At 38.5% G+C, this 18742-nt stretch overlaps 1 protein-coding gene and 1 pseudogene across 1 annotated transcript in view; both read right to left on the bottom strand.

Annotated features, from left to right (window-relative positions):
- The window catches only part of FSIP1 (fibrous sheath interacting protein 1), a 192892-nt gene that overhangs the window by 64078 nt on the left and 110072 nt on the right, over window positions 1–18742 (bottom strand). The window lies entirely within an intron of this gene.
- LOC128773364 (U2 spliceosomal RNA) lies at window positions 11727–11859 on the bottom strand (annotated as a pseudogene).

Here is an 18742-nt window from a genome sequence, read left to right as displayed (position 1 = left end):
CAATACTCAGTGCAAATTAAATTCTGATATAGAGGAAAGGGAAGGTAATGAAAATTCACACTTAGGTCTCTATGGTAGCAGCAGTTATATTCAAATCAAAACAATAGGAACTGGACTTGGCACACTCATAATACATCCTTATAATATAAGGTTAGGAATGAAAATGGACTAAACCATTTTCATTGAAGGTAACTTGAGCAGAAGTAACAATGTGCAACGTATTGGAAAAATAAGGTATGAAACAAAAGGGGTTGCAGAATTAATTTCCAGGATAAAACATTGTCCAAGGGGAGATAAAAAGGAAATAGGCAAAAGTCTTAACGGGATAACTAGGCTTTAAGAATGTTTCTTCAGGCATTATCCGGTGATCCTATGTGCTATTTAAACTGTACTTCACTGGCAAGAAAAGAATTTTATGGAGATAGATATTGTGCAATGGAATGTAACAAAGTATTGTTCAAAGGTAACGTCTATTAATTTCTGTCGCTGATTTTGGATCCATTCCTAAGGGTAACTAAAAGCTTTGGGAATTGAAAACGTTAAAGGACTATTAAAAGAAATAAATGCAGAGGAGTGCGACCATGAAATAACACGCAAGAGTTGGGGGAGAGGGTCTTCACATTGAGACAGCCCTGGCAGTAAGCATATTTTTTGTATTACTAAAATTGTATTATTCTTCAAAATCTAAAAATCATTCAGCAGTAATGGTCTTACTCGATGTAATTTATTTCATTTAGAAAAGCAGGCTAATGAATTGACATGTCATTGGAAAAGGGTGAGGTATTTTTTTTATGTCAACTTGCAAAAGTCTTTATGCTTAAAAATAATTAGAATTAAGAAATCTGTTACAATTTTGGCTAAATGGGCACATCTTAAAGGATTTTTTAAAATATTTGGTATTCCTAAGACCTACATAAAATGGGTCAATAATCCATTCATTCATCAAATTGACTTGTAGTCCATCAAAACTTCAGTCCTGAATGAACCCAAACATCAACCTGCAGCCAAGGGGCCAAATAGTACTAGCCTATTCATACAGAAAAATCAAAGTAAGCAGAATTACTTTATTTTAGATTCGTGACTGTTCACCCCAACACGGCCCAGAAATCTGGCTCTGTCTCAACCAACTACGTCACACCTGCTCTTCTCTCCTTCCACCACTCCAACACACACGTGAACCTCACCTTGGCTGATGACCTCACTCCATTTTGCTGGGAAAACAAAAGCGTTTAGGTAAGAGCTCTTTTTTCTTTTCTTTTTTTTTTTTTTTATTTGAGTAGAGTTGGCACATGTGTTACCTTAGTCTGGGGTGTGTAACACAGTGATGCCACAGGTTTGTTCGTTATGCTCTGCTCACCACAAGCATGGCTACCATCTATCACCATGCTATGCTATTTTAGAGTACCATTGACTGTGTTGCCTATGCTGTGCCTTTGACTCTTGAGACTTATTCGTTCTAAAACTGGAAGCCTGTATCTCCCACTCCCCTTCACCCATTGTGCCCGTCCTCCCCTGCCGCCCCTCTGGCAACCATCAGTTTGTTTTCTGTATCTACAGACCTGATTCTGCTTTTTGTTTGTGTATTCATTTGGTGTCTTGTGTTCTTGTTTTTTTAGATTCCAGAGAAGAGCTTTGGAAAGTCCCACTCTCACAAACCATAAGAGACTCTTAAATACAAAGAACAAACTGAGGGTTGCTGGAGGGGAGGTGGGTGGAGGGATGGGTTAAATGGGTGATGGGCATTAAGGAGGGCACTTTTTGGGATGAGCACTGGGTGTCATATGTAAGAGATGAATCACTGGGTCCTACTCCTGAAACCAAGACTACGCTGTATGTTTAACTAACTTGAATTTAAATTTTAGAAATTAAAATTAAAAAGAAAAGAACGTCCCACCATCAGATTACTAACCCTTCCATCAATTCCCATTTTCCCTTTTTCTCTGCTATTGCCAGGGAGAGGTGCTCCTCCTCCAATCAAAGCTAAGCCCCTCACCTCCGCATGTACTCTTGACCCTCCAGAAGGCATCACTGACTTGTCCAAGGGGAGAAAGCACAGAGACATCCAGAAATAACTTCCCTCCACTCTACCTTAAAAAATACTACTATTTCCTCTCCCTAAAATATAAGTTCCATGAGAGCAGAGATATTGCCTTGTTCACACTGGCTCTCCAACACACAGAGTGCTGTCATGCAGTAAGTGTGCCATAAAAATTCCTTGAATATTTGTGGAAAATTACATCCTCTTCTCCCGCCACTCCTATCACCAGCACTAGCCAAGTAGCATGATCCCCACTACATCCAGGGAAAATTAATCACTGTATAACATTTGTATCCCTCCCACAACACAGGAGGAACTTTAAAAATATATACTCTCCCTTATTTTGACTGTCATTCCAAAACTACAAAACAAGATATTAAGAGGAGAGGCTGTGCCTTATTATTTACCACTTGTTGAATTCCAAATCCATGCCTGAATGAGTTCATAAGTTTCTTTAACTATATTGGGGGTAAAGTCCAAAACTCCTTTATGAGTTAAGTTCCAACTCATCTCCTGTTTTTTCACAAGAAATGTGTACGCTAAAATATCTGTTTAATGAATAACAACAAAAAAAGACTCTTCTTTATTTGCAACAAAAGTCATTTAGACATAAAGTTGACAAGTAAAGGACCACTTAATTTACCGGAAAGATTATCTGAGTCTGTAATAAAAACACTGAAAACTGAAAATGTTTTTCCCCCAATGCCATAGACTAAGACCATGGTGAAGTCAATTAACTAGTCTTTATCTCACCAAGACCTAGAAGACCTTTCATTGTCCACCAATCCACACCCTTAGATTTCAAGTTTTTTGCTATTGTGAAGGTGGATGATAACTTTAGTCTGTTAACAAAAGCAGAATAAAGTTTTAATTAATTAATTATACTAAAAATGTAAGGGGGGAGCGATTAATAAGAACAAACAAGATTTTTCCCCCCCTGGGTCATACCACATAGGGCTAAACAAAAGCCACTCTTAAAAAAAAAAAAAAAAAAAAAAAACCCTCACAATACAATAGCTACATTTCCATGTGGATTCCTACAAGATCATGATTATGCAAGAAAAACACTGAATTCCCTTTTTTTCTTAAATTCTTGTGTTTCCCAAGAGAGGTTCCACTCTGTGAAATGTGAAATGTGAAAACGGATGCTCTTAGATGAATCTCACATATTTATTAACCAGTAGATTTAAAAATTAAATCAAGTATCAGCAATTTGGAGCTTCTGGTTAATCATGAAAAGAATAAACAGTGAAGGAAGAAACTCTACCTTAATCAACTTTGATAATCAACTCTATCGATCTATCATAGGCTGTACTGAAAATAAAATAAAGTAAAATAAAATAAAATAAAATAAAATAAAGCAATGTCTGTGTGACTAAAAACTCAGCCAGTCTCGTTTCTGGTACCATTGACATATATTGCAGAATAACATGGCCAAGACTCAGACTAACATTATCTGCAAACCGGTAAGCCTGCAATTTGCAAGAAGTAGTTTTAATATTGATAAAAAAGATACGAAAGCTTCCAAATAAAGTTACTCTTATTATGATTTCAATATTGTTATTTGCATGAAGAATCACAACTATTTTTCAGTTCACGAGTCCTGCCATTCATATACAGGAACCACTGAAATGTCAAAGACACAACGCTTAAGTTAAATTACCCATTGTGTTAATTTATTCAAAGTGAAAATAAATATCCACCTGGGAAGCTTTGTAAAGTAAATGGTTTCAAAATAAAACGCAAAGACAAAATGGCCAGCTGAACAGACTACCTACCAAAGTGAACGAAACACAAATTTTCAAATTTTTCAAATCAAATGTATAGTCCTTCTCATTTTCAGTTGAGGAAGCAAAACTGAACTTCAGTCAATCATGTCTGATTTTCAGGATGCCTTTAGAATTGAAGTCTAAGACCACAACTAACAAAAAGCAAGTACTTGGCTGCTTCGCAGCAGGATGCACGGATTCCTTTTTCTAAGAAGAATTCCAGACATTCCATGTGTTTCCTATAAAAATAGAAGATGTCCATTTTAAAGTAGCCCAGCCTGAACTCATACCAGCATAAAATGGCCAAGAAATGCACTTATTATGAGAACGTTTACATGTGCTGTTTGTTGTAAGCAAACCACCTATTTCCACTCTCCCCTCGAGCTCTTGCTTATAAAACACCGGGCACTGTAAAAAGAGCTTTTGGTCCGAGGAAAAACATTAGATTAGCAAAGCTTCTAGGATGTGGATGAAGGGCTTGATTCTCCCTCTCTCACAAATCAAGTCCTTAAACATTTTTTTTTGAATAATAATATTTGAAGATATCATTTCTCATAATTCAATGGCTCGAGTAAGGAAAATAATTTTTTAAATAAATCAAAGTACCATGACTTTTTAACCTGACACAGTGACATGCACTAAAATATACATAAAAATAATAAAATGAAACAAAACATACTAGGTTTAAGAAACGGTAAGGATTTTTTTTTTTTTAATTGGAGACATCAGAGCAAAGGCCTCATTCTTAGTCTTTGTGGTAGCAAATGTGGAGCTTAATGTAGGGGGATTTACACTGACCTACGTCTAAACTTAGAGAGCCCAAACAGCGAGGTAGGAAGCACAGGCTGAACAAGAGAGACTTATGTGACCCTTCTAAGTCCTTCACTCAAAAAGGTTCAATGACTCCCTCCCTGCCAGGACTGAGCTTGGCGGAGCCAAAACAGAACTAGTATGGAGCCCATGTGGAGCTAAATCTGATAGGAGAGAAGACTGTCACACGCACACAGCAAGTAATTACCTCCTGGGATCAATCCTAAGAGGGAGTATTAGAGGAAAGTAAGAGGGTGACCCAGTCTAGTCCAGGGATTAGCAAAAGCCTTCCCAAAGGAAGAAAAATATACACCAAGTGGGAGTTAACCAGAAGGAAAGAGAAAGAGCACTACCAGATTAGGAATCAGTATGGGCAAAGGCCCAAAGCAAAAGGGCCAAAGCCTATTGGGAGACCTAGTGAGGCAGAAAGAGGGGGAAGATTTGGGTTTGGAAATGTAAATAGTGAGAGATGAGGTTGGCGGGCTCCCGGCAACCATCAATGTCAAGTATTTTGACCTTTATGAAAGTAATTGGAAGTAGGAAATAATAGGCTTGAATTTCCATAAAGAATGGGCTGAAGGTAGGCCTAACATATAACATAGACAGGTGGGAAATAGTTACCAGCCGACGGCAGTAAACCTAGAAAAATAACTGAGACTAAACCAAAAGGCTAGTAGAAGTGGAAAAGGGAGAAGCGGCAGTTTTTAATGAGCTCAGATCTGGTACTTTCATTCACCTTCTATATTGAGCTGTACCATTAAAATTAAAAAAAAGCTCTGCATAATAAGCATTCCATGAATACTTGTTGATTTAATCTGTCTTTTTCACTCCGTGCTTCTTCCTCTTTTTTTTTTGTTTCAAAATTTTTAATGTTGGGGCGCCTGGGTGGCGCAGTCGGTTAAGCGTCCGACTTCAGCCAGGTCGCGATCTCGCGGTCCGTGAGTTCGAGCCCCGCGTCGGGCTCTGGGCTGATGGCTCAGAGCCTGGAGCCTGCTTCTGATTCTGTGCCTCCCTCTCTCTGACCCTCCCCCGTTCATGCTCTGTCTCTCTCTGTCCCAAAAATAAATAAAAAACGTTGAAAAAAAAAAATTTAAAAAAAAAAATTAAAAAAAAAAAAATTAAAAAAAAAAAATTTTTAATGTTTATTTTTGAGAGAGAGAAAGAGAGAGACAGAGCATGAGCAGGGGAGGGGCAAGAGAGAGGGAGACCAGAATCCGGAGCAGGTTCCAGGCTCCAAGCTGTCAGCACAGAGCCCGACATGGGGCTCGAACCCACAAACAGTGAGATCACGAGCTGAGCCGAAGCCAGATGCTCAACTGACTGAGCCACCCAGGTGCCCCCTTCCTCTCCTTTTTTTTAATAATAGCCCTTCCCATGTCTGTCTGGAATGGCCTCACACTGCAGAAGCAAGTTCTTCAGAAAAGTCTGTCAATTCATTTCCTAATATATTAACACTACAGGTATGGGGGAATTATGAAAGAAAAATATGAGGGAGAAAAGTTCTCCCTGTCTTCAAGTTCAGATCTTCATTTCTCTACTGACATTTTACAGGTTGACTTGGTTTTGACATTTAAGAAAATTAGCATGTACGGTGTTTCCTGCTATGAACACCAATGTATTATGTGCTTTCATCTACCCTGTTCGGTCAACAAATCAACTTCATTCCTTTTATTGACTGACTGACCAGAACACTGAAGGTCAGAATGAATGAGAGACTTGCCTGTCACAGAGCCAGACAGAACACAGACCGGAAGGCCAAGCCAGCTGGAATCTAAAACCTGTGCCCCTTCTTGTTGGCTATACCGGTTCTTGAGTAGCTACCATACCTGCAGCTCACTTTTTCTTCACATACACTGACACCCATTTAAGAATAATACAGCCATGGGGCGCCTGGGTGGCTCAGTCGGTTGGGCGTCCGACTTCGGCTCAAGTCATGATCTCACGGTTGGTGGGTTCAAGCCCCGCGACCGGCTCTGTGCTGTCAGCTCAGAGCCTGGAACCTGTTTCGGATTCTGTGTCTCCCTCTCTCTCTGCCCCTCCCCTGTTCACGCTCTGTCTCTGTCTCAAAACTAAATAAACATTAAAAAAAATTATTTATGAAAGAATAATACAGCCATCACAGCGTGATGTCAGTTTACCAAAGGCTAAGAGAATAGGACATATAAGTTAGTCTTCCTGGCTCTGCTCTGAATTAACCACAAGATCTTAAGCAAATTGTTTGGCCTCCATTTTTCACTGATCAGATGAAGACAACAATATGACTATATAAAATCTATGTACTGTTGTTAATAATAGTTATAAGAGTCCCATGTGGTGGAGCTCAGTCCCTCACTTCAAGAAAGACTTTCTGCCCAGCTGTGGTGAGTGTGGTCAGCAGACAGTCTCTAGCAGGTGGCTCTTCCATGGGCCTCAGCAGCGGAGAGCCTCTTACTGGAGATCACAGGTTCTCCAGGTTGGCCTGCCTTTGGTGACCGAGCAAGGCCGGTCACTTGAGCCAACATCAGCCAACATCAGCCTCCCTCTACCTAAACCTTCCCTGCCCCCCGCTTCCCTTTTATAGGTGGCAATTCCTAGTAACCATCTTGCACCCCAAATTCCATCTCCACACCGATTCCAGAGAATCCAAGTTGCCTCACTCCATTGACTTTGGGAACATTAACTGGGTCAACATAAAACTTAACTGCATATTTGAAATGCCAAGAACTCAGGTTACTGTGGAGTAACTGGATTTGAAATTGTTCTCTTAATTAACAGAGGTATATTTTTATTTCACGTTTTAAGCAAATCAAGTCCTGGCGGATGCTTTTGACAAATCTCAAGTGAACGTAAATGTCATGCTTGAACATTTGACTCTTTATTCCAGATAGCTTTGTGAGGAAGTTATGAAGCTAAAAATAAAAGGATAAAATTAAAGCGGCATTTCTAGTAAAATGACAGTGTCGTGCGATGGCACTGCCGTGTCACCACACTGTATGGCAGAGAGCGACCGTGTTAAAAATAGATGATATTCCTGCTGTAACCAAAACAGAAGGGAACTTACGGCCTCTCTGCAAACCCAACTCTTATACTTAGGAGTTTACAGGGAACATTTCCCTTCATATCACATGTCATATCAAAACAAAAACCTATACATCAAAAAAAAAAAGCAATAAAGCATGTATTCTCATGATAATAGATTATCTCAGGTTGTTATTCAAAGGACTTAACGTTCTCTACTTACAGAGCACAAACTTTCAACTGTCTCTTGCAAAATCAATTCCGAAATAGAAAACGGGAATTCATACCGTCAATAGGGTTACTGTTATATGTGCACGTGCAATTAAAAGAATACAAAAACAAATACAATAACCAGAAAATGTGATATTCTTCAGTCTGGTTTTCAATGCACGACACAAAGCTGGTTCTATAGCTGTTTGACATCAGTGAATAAACAATCAGCATTTTTGCCAGCAAAGCACAATACGTAAAATCAATAAGAGCAAGAAGATGCGCTTATGCGTGACTGCCAAGGTGTTACGCAGTGAGAGCCATTTAATTTCAGTGCTCCTGTCAGAGTACAATCATGCTCATTCTAAGAAAGTCTTTTCCTCCAACCTTCCTGGAAACTGGAAATTAATATATTTCCCTGCTTGCTTATAGCCAATGCTACAATTTTACCTTTATCTAAATCTGGAGGTAATGTTTAAATGCTGGAATTTTAAACTATCCAGGGAAAGGAAATTTTTAAAACATTACATAGATAGTAGTGATATGAAAGGAAATCAAATCTCTAAATATATGACCACTTAATCAGATATGCAGAGAGGCCAAAAGTCCCCATATTCACTGCCCGGCATTTCTTCATTCAAACACTGTTTACTGAGCACTTATGTGCCAGTCGATGTTTGAGTGAGTAAATCTGTTCCAGTAGTGACTACTTTGTTTGGTAAACAGAAACAGAAACGCAGGAAACAAATTTGGCCCAAAAGCCCCACACATGAACACGGAAAGAAATGTACTCCCATGTATGAGGAATAAATTAAGGAACCATATAGTGGATATAAACTAAAGAGTGGTGATGGTTCCTCTCCTAAGGGTGTACAAAAGAAGACCGAAGAAAGGTCAATTGGTCAATTGGTTCAGCTGGAATGCTGAGCCCAACTTCTTTTATGTGCAGAAAGAGCTGTCAGCGTTTGGTCAGCTGCTATCCTAGTAAGGCTGTTCAAATGGAAAGCCTAACAGGGCTGCCATTTTACCCTGCATGTTATTCAATGCTACCAATAAATGAAATACGCTGTAAATACTGAATGCTGAGCAATGCCAGAGAAATTCTCTGGAGTCACAAGCTTCCAAATGTATTGTAAGCACTCTGCAACATCCTTACAAACAGAATCTGAGAAGTAGGATACTGTTTTTCATTTTCAAGCTCAGTCATACTCTCGACTGAATTCGAAACAAAGCCAAATACACGCTACTTGAGCAAGAGGGAGGCTGCAAAAGCAGCACTTGGACAAACTGGCAGAAAAATGTCACCTCCCGCAGAGAAATGGAGGTGTTGAAACAGATCAGGTTGATTCTTGTTTTCATTAATGTTTAATCATTTACAGGGCAGACTTCATCTGCAATGAAAATCTGTTCATCAGGTTGAAAGATGAATGATAATTGCTTTGTGAGCATTTTAATATTAACTGGATCAAAATAGGGAACTAGCACAAGGGCAAAAACTAAAATTTGACAATTCTTCCTAAAACTTGTATCATTTTGGGGGTGTGCTGAAGAAGGAAAGAATTTTAAACAGAAAATTTTATTCTCTCACCCTTTGGTTAATTGTGTTTAATTAAATACTTGGTAAGTAGAAGAGTAAACTAACTTTTTAAGTTGAACCTCTTTTTCAAAAACTCAACTGTCTGTGTGGGATTAGGGAATCCGGGATTCATTCTCTAAAGACTATGCTAATGTTTAAGTTGGTTGTGTTTTAAAGAACCTGAAGGCTCCTGCAGACTGTTTTCATTCTATGCCACTACCCCACTCCTGGGCACAGCCACCAAATTTTAGTGCCACCCCCATAAAAGCCAAGGGAGTAAGTTTATTTTTCCCAAGGTTCAACAGAGATCTCTTGTGCTTAGTGTGAGGGCAGTGGATTCCTGCATTAATGCATATTTTTACTAAGTTCTCACTTTATTTCAGCATACTACAGATATTTTCCAAGGTTTTTATAAATGCTCTAGTTTTCTGACTTAAAAATCCAAAATATAGTCATGAATGCCACATATCTGAATACTCCACACCCAAAGTGAATAATGCGAAAATTTCTAGAAACTACCAATCGGAGCACTGAATCATCTTAGATTCAACTTTTAGTAGAAAATGGCCAAAATGGGGCACCTGGGGGGCTCAGTGGGTTGACTGTCCGACTCTTGACTTTGCCTCAGGTCATGATCTCACGGTTTGCCAGATGGAGCCGCAAGTTGGACTCTGCACAGACAGCACTGAGGCTGCTTGGGATCCTCTCTCTCTCTGTCTCCCACTCCCTCTCTCGCTTTCTCTCTCAAAGTGGCTAAAGAGCATCCTAAGTTTCCAGAGCATCTCTCGCATGGGCAGGGAGCTGGCTTCCCCAAAAGGCACAGAGAATCCAACGATTCAACCAACCAGGTCCCACTGAGTTCTGGGCTCCACATACTTCCAAGTCCAAAATCCAAAAAATTAGGGACATGGAAACACTGTCCAGGCAATCGCATCCGCATAGGAAGTAGCTGCGAATGTAGGTTCTGGTCACAGAGATCAGGGGGTGCCTCCTGGTTTTGCCAGTTACTAATGGTGTGACACTGGGCCAGTTATTGAATCTCTCTAAGCCCCCGACTTAGAGGGCTGGTGTGAAGCTTAGAGGGCTGAGCTGGTGTGAAGATAAAGATCAAAGATCTGCTTTGGAAAGGTTGCCTGGGTGGCTCAGTCGGTTGAGCATCCAACTCCAGCTCAGGTCATGATCTCAGAGCTCATTAGTTTGAACCCCCATCTGGCTCTCCTCGCATCTCGTATGGGGCTCCCTGCTGTCAGCTAGAAGTCTGCTTGGGATCCTCTGCCCCGCCCCTCATTCTCTCTGCCCCTCCCCCACTTGCGCTCTCTCCTTCAATAAATAAATATTTTTAAAAATCTGCTTTAGGAAATTGGACTGGAACCTAGGGAGATTCTGAGGGTACGGCATTCAGTACGGTAGCTGCTGTGGGGGTGCTCGGTACTGGGGTGATCACTGTTAACATTGTTCTCAGCATTGAGATCAGTTCAAACACTTGTATCTGCTTAGAAAGGGCCTGGCTGTGAATGACATGACTGCCCGTCTCTCCCCTCCCCCCATTAATCGACAGAAGAGAAAAAGCACTGGTTGAAAAGGAAGGTAAGGGTATTTTGGCACTAGGCCTCTTTTCAGAACTTAGGAAATAAAACGACTGGTGCCTCTAAGCACACTCAAGGGAAAATCCAGGTCAGTAGCTTGAAACTTCATCCAGCTGCATGGAGATACAAAAATTAATTGTACATGATGCTGATATGATCATCATAGTAATAACAATCGACAACATTATAACACAACAACCTGGGAGAAAAATATCAGGCAAATTTTTTGGATTACTGATGCTCAGAGTGGTTATTCAAATTTCTAAAGACCACACAGCTGGTAAAAAGAAGAGCCAAGATTCAAATCCAAGTCTGTTTCATTCCAAATGTCCGTAACCACTAAAATACATTCCGAGTGTCCTCCCCAAAAGCTACAAACCTCATGCCCCAGCCCTACATGATAGGATGAGATGGATAGGATGGGTGGGATAGAAATTCATGGCATGTTCATTACAGAAGTGTGTGGTCTAAGTAACCGAAAGAAAGGGTCAGGCTCTCTATACACTGCAGAGCATTCCACACAAAGTGTCAACCTAGAACGAGGGCCATTTAATCATCTTGCAATGTGGGGACTAAACAATTGAGAGCACAGGATAATCACAGAACTTTTCCCTCTTAGGATGTGCAGACCCTAAAGCACATGTGAGCCATGATATTAAATCTCACAACCACAAACAGCCAAAAGGTATCTAAAGAGGAGGAACTTAACCAATAGCAGTGAAAAATGCAGCACTTGAAGAAGACTTTTTACCAACCCAGGAATAAATGCAATACAGTCTGATATAGACAAATAAGAATTTATTTTTTTTAAATCATACAATTGGATTAATCATAATTCTTCACTTGATCCTAGCCAAAAGGCCGAGAAGTGATAGATTAATCATAATTCTTAGTTCATAACACATATGCTTATCTTTCCTTAATGGTCTATGCATGATCAGCTTTCATATTTAATCATTTGTGTTTTTATGCATATATTTGTATGCTTTAGATACTATACTGTATGGGCATAAACTCACCACCTGACATGGGAACTGGAACATTAGCAACCACTGATGTCTCCCAAGTGCTTCTCCCTACCCACCTGTGTTAACTGTTATCCTGAATCATGTACTTGCCATTGACTGCTTTTTGTTTTGTTTTGTTTTGTTTTGAGTAGATTTACATATTTGGGGGGGAGGGGCAGAGAGAGCGGGGAAAGAGAGAACCCCAAGCAGGCTCCAGGCTGTCAGTGCAGAGCCCAATGCAGGGCTCAATCTCATGAAACCATGAGATCATGACCTGAGCCAAAACCAAGAGTTGGACGCTTAACCAACTGAGCCACGCAGACACCTCTGACTATTTTTTTTAATACATAGTTTACCCTGTGCATGTATATCTGAAAAGAATATTTTTATAGTTTTAGTATATTTAATTTAACATATTAGAAGTTTAAATGAGGGAAAAAAGATATATCAGTAGATTCAGAAAAGCATTTGATAAAATTTGATGCAAATTCTTGACAAAAACAGTAATTAGGAATAGAGAAGGGAATATCCTTAACCTGGTGTATTTTTTTTTTAATCTATAACAAACATCACACTTAATTGGAAAACGTTAGAAGTATGGCCTTTGAAATCAAGAACAAGAAAACAATGGGGACACCTGGGTGGCTCAGTCAGTTAAGCATCCGCCTTTGGTTCAGGTCATGATTTCATGGCTCATGAGTTTGAGCCCCATGTCTGGCTCTGCACTGACTGCTCAGAGCCTGGAGCCAGCTTAAGATTCTGTCTCCATCTCTTTCTCTGCCCCTCCCCCACTCCCGCTCTGTCTCTCTCTCTCTCACTCTCAGATATAAACAAACATTAAAAAAAAAAAAAAAAAAAGAAGAACAAGAACAAGAAAAGAACGCCCATTATCATCAATTCTATTCAACATTGTCATGAAGTTCTTAACAGTACCAGGAAAAAAAGGCACAAATAATGGAAAAGAAGAAAATAAAAACGTCAATGATGATTATACACATAGAAAGCCCAAAAGAATCCACAAATAAGTTATTATTTTTTAAAAAAGAGGGACACCTGGGAGCTCAGTCGGTTAAGCGTCGGACTTCGGCTCAGGTCATGATCTCATGGTCTGTGAGTTTGAGCCCCACATCAGGCTCTGTGCTGACAGCTCAGAGCATGGAACTTGCTTCGGATTCTGTCTCCCTCTCCCTCTGCCCCTCCCCAGCTCACACTCTGTCTCTCTCAAAAATAAATAAACATTTTAAAATAAAATTTAAAATAAATTTTAAATTTAAAATAACATTTAAAATAAAAATGTTTTAAAAAGAGAGTTTAGCAAGATAGCTGAATATAAGATCCATATACAAAAACCAATCACATTTCTATACATCAGGAATAAGCAGCTAGAATACATGATTTACAAGACATGATGTATAATAGCATTAAAAATATCAAGCAACTAGGAATAAACATTTTTTTAAATAGATGGAAGATTCGGGGCACCCGGGTGGCTCAGTCGGTTAAGCATCTGAGTTCGGCTCAGGTCATGATCTCACAGTTTGTGGGTTCAAGTCCCCCGTCAGGCTGTATGCTGACAGCACAGAGCCTGGAAGCCTGCTTCAGATTCTGAGTCTCCCTCTCTCTGCCCCTTCCCCACTCAGGCCCTGTCTCTCTGTCTCTCAAAAATGAATAAACATTAAAAAAAAAAAAAAAGATGCAAGATTCAAACATGTGAATATTTACACTTTATTAAAAGACACTAAAGAATACCTAAATAAATTGAGAGATATATCAGGTTCCTAAGGAACACCTAATATCATAAAGATGACATTCTTTCCAAATTCATCTAAAAATTCAATACAATGCTAATCAAAATCCTAAGAGAATTGTTTATGGAACTTAAGAAGCTGATTTGTAAGTTCACACAGAGAAGCAAAGAAAAGGCAAGTCTTCCTGAAAAAGAAGAGCCAGGAGGGGAGCTGTGCACTATCAGATATTAGGACCACTTACAAAGCTGACTGACTATGACTCAGGGTAGGGATAGACATACTGACGCATGGAACAGAAGAAAGCTCAGAAAAAATCCCAAGCACATCTATGACCTTAATATATGACAGAGGTGGTGAATTATATGATAAAAATGAAAACTGAACCTTTATTTCACATCATACAAAACCTAATTCCAGATGGATCAGAACTTAAAACACTGGAAGCAAAACTATAAAAATTTTAGTGAGGAGTATATTTTCTAATTCCTTCTGATCTTGACAGGGAAGGTTTTCTTTAAAAGAGTTCATTATAAAATATTCATGAATTTGACTCTGTTAAAAAGTAAGGACATCCAATCGTTAAAAGTCACCCTAGAAAAAGTGGAAAAAGTTGCAAACCAGGAGAGGATATCTCCTATCCATAAAGCTTCCAGAGGATTAGTATCAAGAACATACATTTTTTAAAAAATTCCTATACTAATAAGAAAAGCTGAATCAATGCGATTTTTAAAACTAGGCCAAAAACATGAACAGGCCTTTTTTAAAAGAAGGAATACATATGGCAATTGAATATGCCATACATATGAATTGAATACATATGGTATTGAATAAATATTTAACCTCGTTAGTGATCAGGAAAATACAAATGAAGACCCTTCTAAACCCACATAATTAGCAACATTCAGAAGTCCGATAGCATCAAGTGTTTAAAGAGAATATGGACAAGACTTCCAAAGTGTTTCTGGTAGGAATGTAAACTTAGGTACAACTGCTTTGGAAGACAGGATTGCATTATCTTATAAAACTGAACATTCAGACACTCTATGATCCATCAATTCTACTCCAAAGTAGAAACCAGAGGAACTCTTACACATGTAAAACACACAACACATACAAGAATGTCCACGGCAACAGCATTCATAATAACAAAAGGCTGGAAATAACCCACATGTCTATATACAAGAAAATATGTAAATAAATTTAGGTATATTCCCACTATGGAATAATACGTTGCCCGCAAAAAGAGTGCACCATTGATGCATGAAAAATATAGACAGACCTTGGCAGCATGATACTGACTGAAGAATTAAGCACCAAAAGATTACCAATGCTATGATACCCTTCTATCAAATATAAAATTCAAGGATGTATTGAGCCAGGCATCCACATTTTTCCACGTCCACAAACTGAAACCTCTACCTCTCTAAAAACTCATCCTAGACATACAAATCTTCAGAATTCCCACAGCATAATATGCAAACCACTCCATTTATTTCATTTGGTAAATTAAAAAATCGTACACTTCATCAACATCAAATGAAATACAAATGGATAAGACTGAAAGTATACAGTGGCAGACATTACACCATCTCTCATCACTTATTAGGCATAGTTTGCTTGCTCATTTGAGTATGGAGATCATACTAATAACTCGAGTAAACCAGAAAAACATGGTATTTAATTGTGAAAAGGCATGTTTTGGAAAACAGCTCAGTCACATAATTTATCTCGCCATACTTGGCAAGGCTACTTGTATATACAGTGCCTATCTGTAGCCAGTTTTGAGTGAAGAGGGAAGGCCATACGTTTGCCTAAAGATCACTTTTAAGTCCGGTAAGGAAATCTTTTTAGCTCCTAAATTAGAAGCCAGAGAAGCTTGGCAGCTTTCACATGTGGGAAACCTATCGAGCAGTGAATAGAATAATTATTCCCAAGGACTGAGCATTCTGGACATAAAAATGCAGCTCAGTGCTCCATGAAAGCCACATTCGCCCTCCCACTAACTTTCAGGCAACTAAAAATGTGGGCTTTTTTTCTTTTCTTTTTTTTTTTTTATACACACCTTAATGTCATTAGTCTGTTCTGATGACAAATAATTGCTTTTCATTGCCAGATATGTAATATATTAGCTATATGAATACAACAGATTAACCTGCTGTCCTGAAAACTGCTATTTGTGTCCTGAATATTAAACCAGTGCTTAATAGGTATTGGAGAATCTGCAAATTAAATGTAATAGCATTACCATGAGTTGTTATTACCATAGATATTTAGGTTCCACTCTTATATGCCTTATCCACACTTATAAAGACTATACATAAAATAAGGGTCTTTCTCCTTTGAAAAGGAGAACAGAATACTGATAAGATAGTTTTAAGCACTGTGCCTTTAGTATTCTTTATCAACCCTTCCATGTGTCAGAGTGGTGTTCTATTCGTCAGTGGCAGAAAGTATCAAGAGACTGGGAGAATACAGTAGGAAAGCCCCCATAAAAGTATGGAAATGAGAATACTCTACAAATGTAGATCAATGCTTTGTGACAGAAATGGGGATATTGAAATGGGTTAGGTTTTCTAAATCGATCATGTCAAAAATTATTTGGTATGTGATTCATGATATGCAGTAACCAAAACACAAATACTTTTATTTCCTATAAAGTATTCTATGACACCCTAATTCCAAAGAACACATATACAAATTCCAAAACTTCTTGCATACATTGACAATGTCAGTGACATGCAAATTAACACAGCCTTTCTGGAAAGCATGAACTTGAGTTTAATCATACATATATCTCTCCCCCAACTAGACTATGAATTGAGAGCAAGGACTGTCTTCTTCCTTGCTATATCCACGGTGCTTAGGGAAACATTTTTGACTGAGTGAATGAACTTGGCATTACGTATCAAGAACCTTTAAAATTTTTTCACACTCCTTTAGACCAGTAATTCTACTCCTAGGAATTCATCCTAAGGAAATTATCAAAGACAGAAAGAGAAATATATAAGAATGTTTGTCACAACATTCTTTCTAGTAACACAAAATCTAAGTGTCCAACAAGGAAATGGGTAAAATGTGGTGTATCACACAATGTAATATAGTATTAGGTAGTTATTTAAAAGCATATTCACAAAGTGTAATTATTGACAAGGGGTATTTTCATAAGATAACACTATATGTACAATCTAAATAATGTGTATATACATCTATAGACACCTAGATTCTAATTTATTGCAAAGGTATGCATGGGTATATTTGTATATACAGAAAAAGAACTTGTAGAAAGAGAATACACCAAAATGCTAGAAGTAGTTAACACATTTTGCTAATAAATACAACTTAGCAGTCCATATATTTAAAAACTTACAAAAGTAACTAAAGTTATACTTAGTAAATGAAAAATAAATAATTTAGCTAATAATAAACACCCTCTTTCTTGTGTGTGTTCTATCTGTAAGCTATCCAATAATCACCAAAATGAAGCATTTGGGATTTAGTCTTAAAAAGTCAGAAACAAGACATTCATAAGGAAGAGGAAAATATGTAAATACAGGTTAAACACCACAAGAGCAGCTCCACCCAAATGAGCACATGCTTTAAAAATAGTCACACACATAAAATATCTCATCGGAAAGGTAAATATCAGTGAACACTTTGTTTGAAATATAGAAGAATTCATATTTAGAGTAATGATAACAGATGCACACTTTACAAAAACGCTCGAAAATCTTTTAAAATAATAAATACAGTTGTTTCCAAGCTTTGCTTTCTAAAAATATAAATTCAGCTACCAAGCCTTATCAAGGGTGTGGGATTTTCCTCTTTCAATAGTGTTTTATGTTATTGCTACCTAAAGTCAATGACAATATGCGAACTGTGGACAAATGCAGTGGAAACGCTGTAACCCCACAGGAAGGCAATCTGAAATCACATGGCTGAGTCGGCCTCCCTCTATCCTCTGTCCATACCAAGCCACAAGGCCTGCTAAAATGAAACAGTGGAGACTAAGTTCACTGACATGCTTTTAGGTTTTTTAATTCTTCGGATATGTTCTGTTGTCGTTGTCTTTTTTTTTTTCTTTAATTTAGGAATCGTGCCTACTTTTATAAAGGTCTCAGAAAAATTCAAAAGCAAGGGTGTTAGGCTATCCATATGTGCAGGTCCCTTCTTAAGCCGAGGGTCCTCAGCTGGTTACTCTGTCTTTGAATCTGTTTCTCTCCTTGTTAGTTAAAACAAGCTCAGTAGATTCTCATGACATTTTAGGAGGTTCTACACTCAGACAGCCAACACTGGATTTTAAGAAAGATGGAAAAGAGGGGCACCTGGGTGGTTCAGTCGGTTGGGCATCCACCTTTGGCTCAGGTCATGATCTTGCAGGTTGTGGGTTTGAGCCCTGGGTCAGGCTCTGTGCTGACAGCTCAGAGCCTGGAGCTGCTTCGGATTCTGTGTCTCCCTCTCTCTGCCCCTCCCCCACTCATACTCTGTCTCTGTCTCTCTCTCTCTTTCTCAAAAATAAAAAAAAATTTTTTTTTTAATTTTAAAAAGAAGAAAGAAAGAAAGAGAAAGAAAGAAAGAAAGAAAAGAAAAAGAAAGAAAGAAAGAAAGAAAGAAAGAAAGAAAGAAAGAAAGAAAGAAAGGAAGGAAGGAAGGAAAAGATGGAGAAGAGTTCAGTATAATTATTGCAAGAGCCTGGGAGTCCAGGTAGGCTAAAAACTAAGTAACCAGGACCCCTGAATATATTCAATCAAGCTTTAGAAACCAAACAGATCAGGACAAATATCACACAGCCTTGTACATTTTTCTGAACTGTTCCCCCGCCAAACTGATATGGAAAAAAGAACCTCCAACCCAAGTAACACCCAAATTTTGGTCAGTCTCAGCTACTATTCAGTTGGGACAACCATGAAATCTAATTTCCTTTTTTTTTTTTTGTTTTGTTTTAAGTTTATTTTGAGAGAGAGAGAGAGAGCGCAGGGGAGGCACAGAGGGAGAGGGAGAGAG

Source organism: Panthera pardus, unplaced genomic scaffold (genome assembly GCF_024362965.1).
Source record: "Panthera pardus isolate Hobbes unplaced genomic scaffold, ASM2436296v1 HiC_scaffold_24, whole genome shotgun sequence".
Lineage (NCBI taxonomy): Eukaryota > Metazoa > Chordata > Mammalia > Carnivora > Felidae > Panthera > Panthera pardus.
The sequence above is the reverse complement of the archived record's forward strand: the minus strand, read 5'-3'. Positions and strand labels throughout refer to the sequence as shown.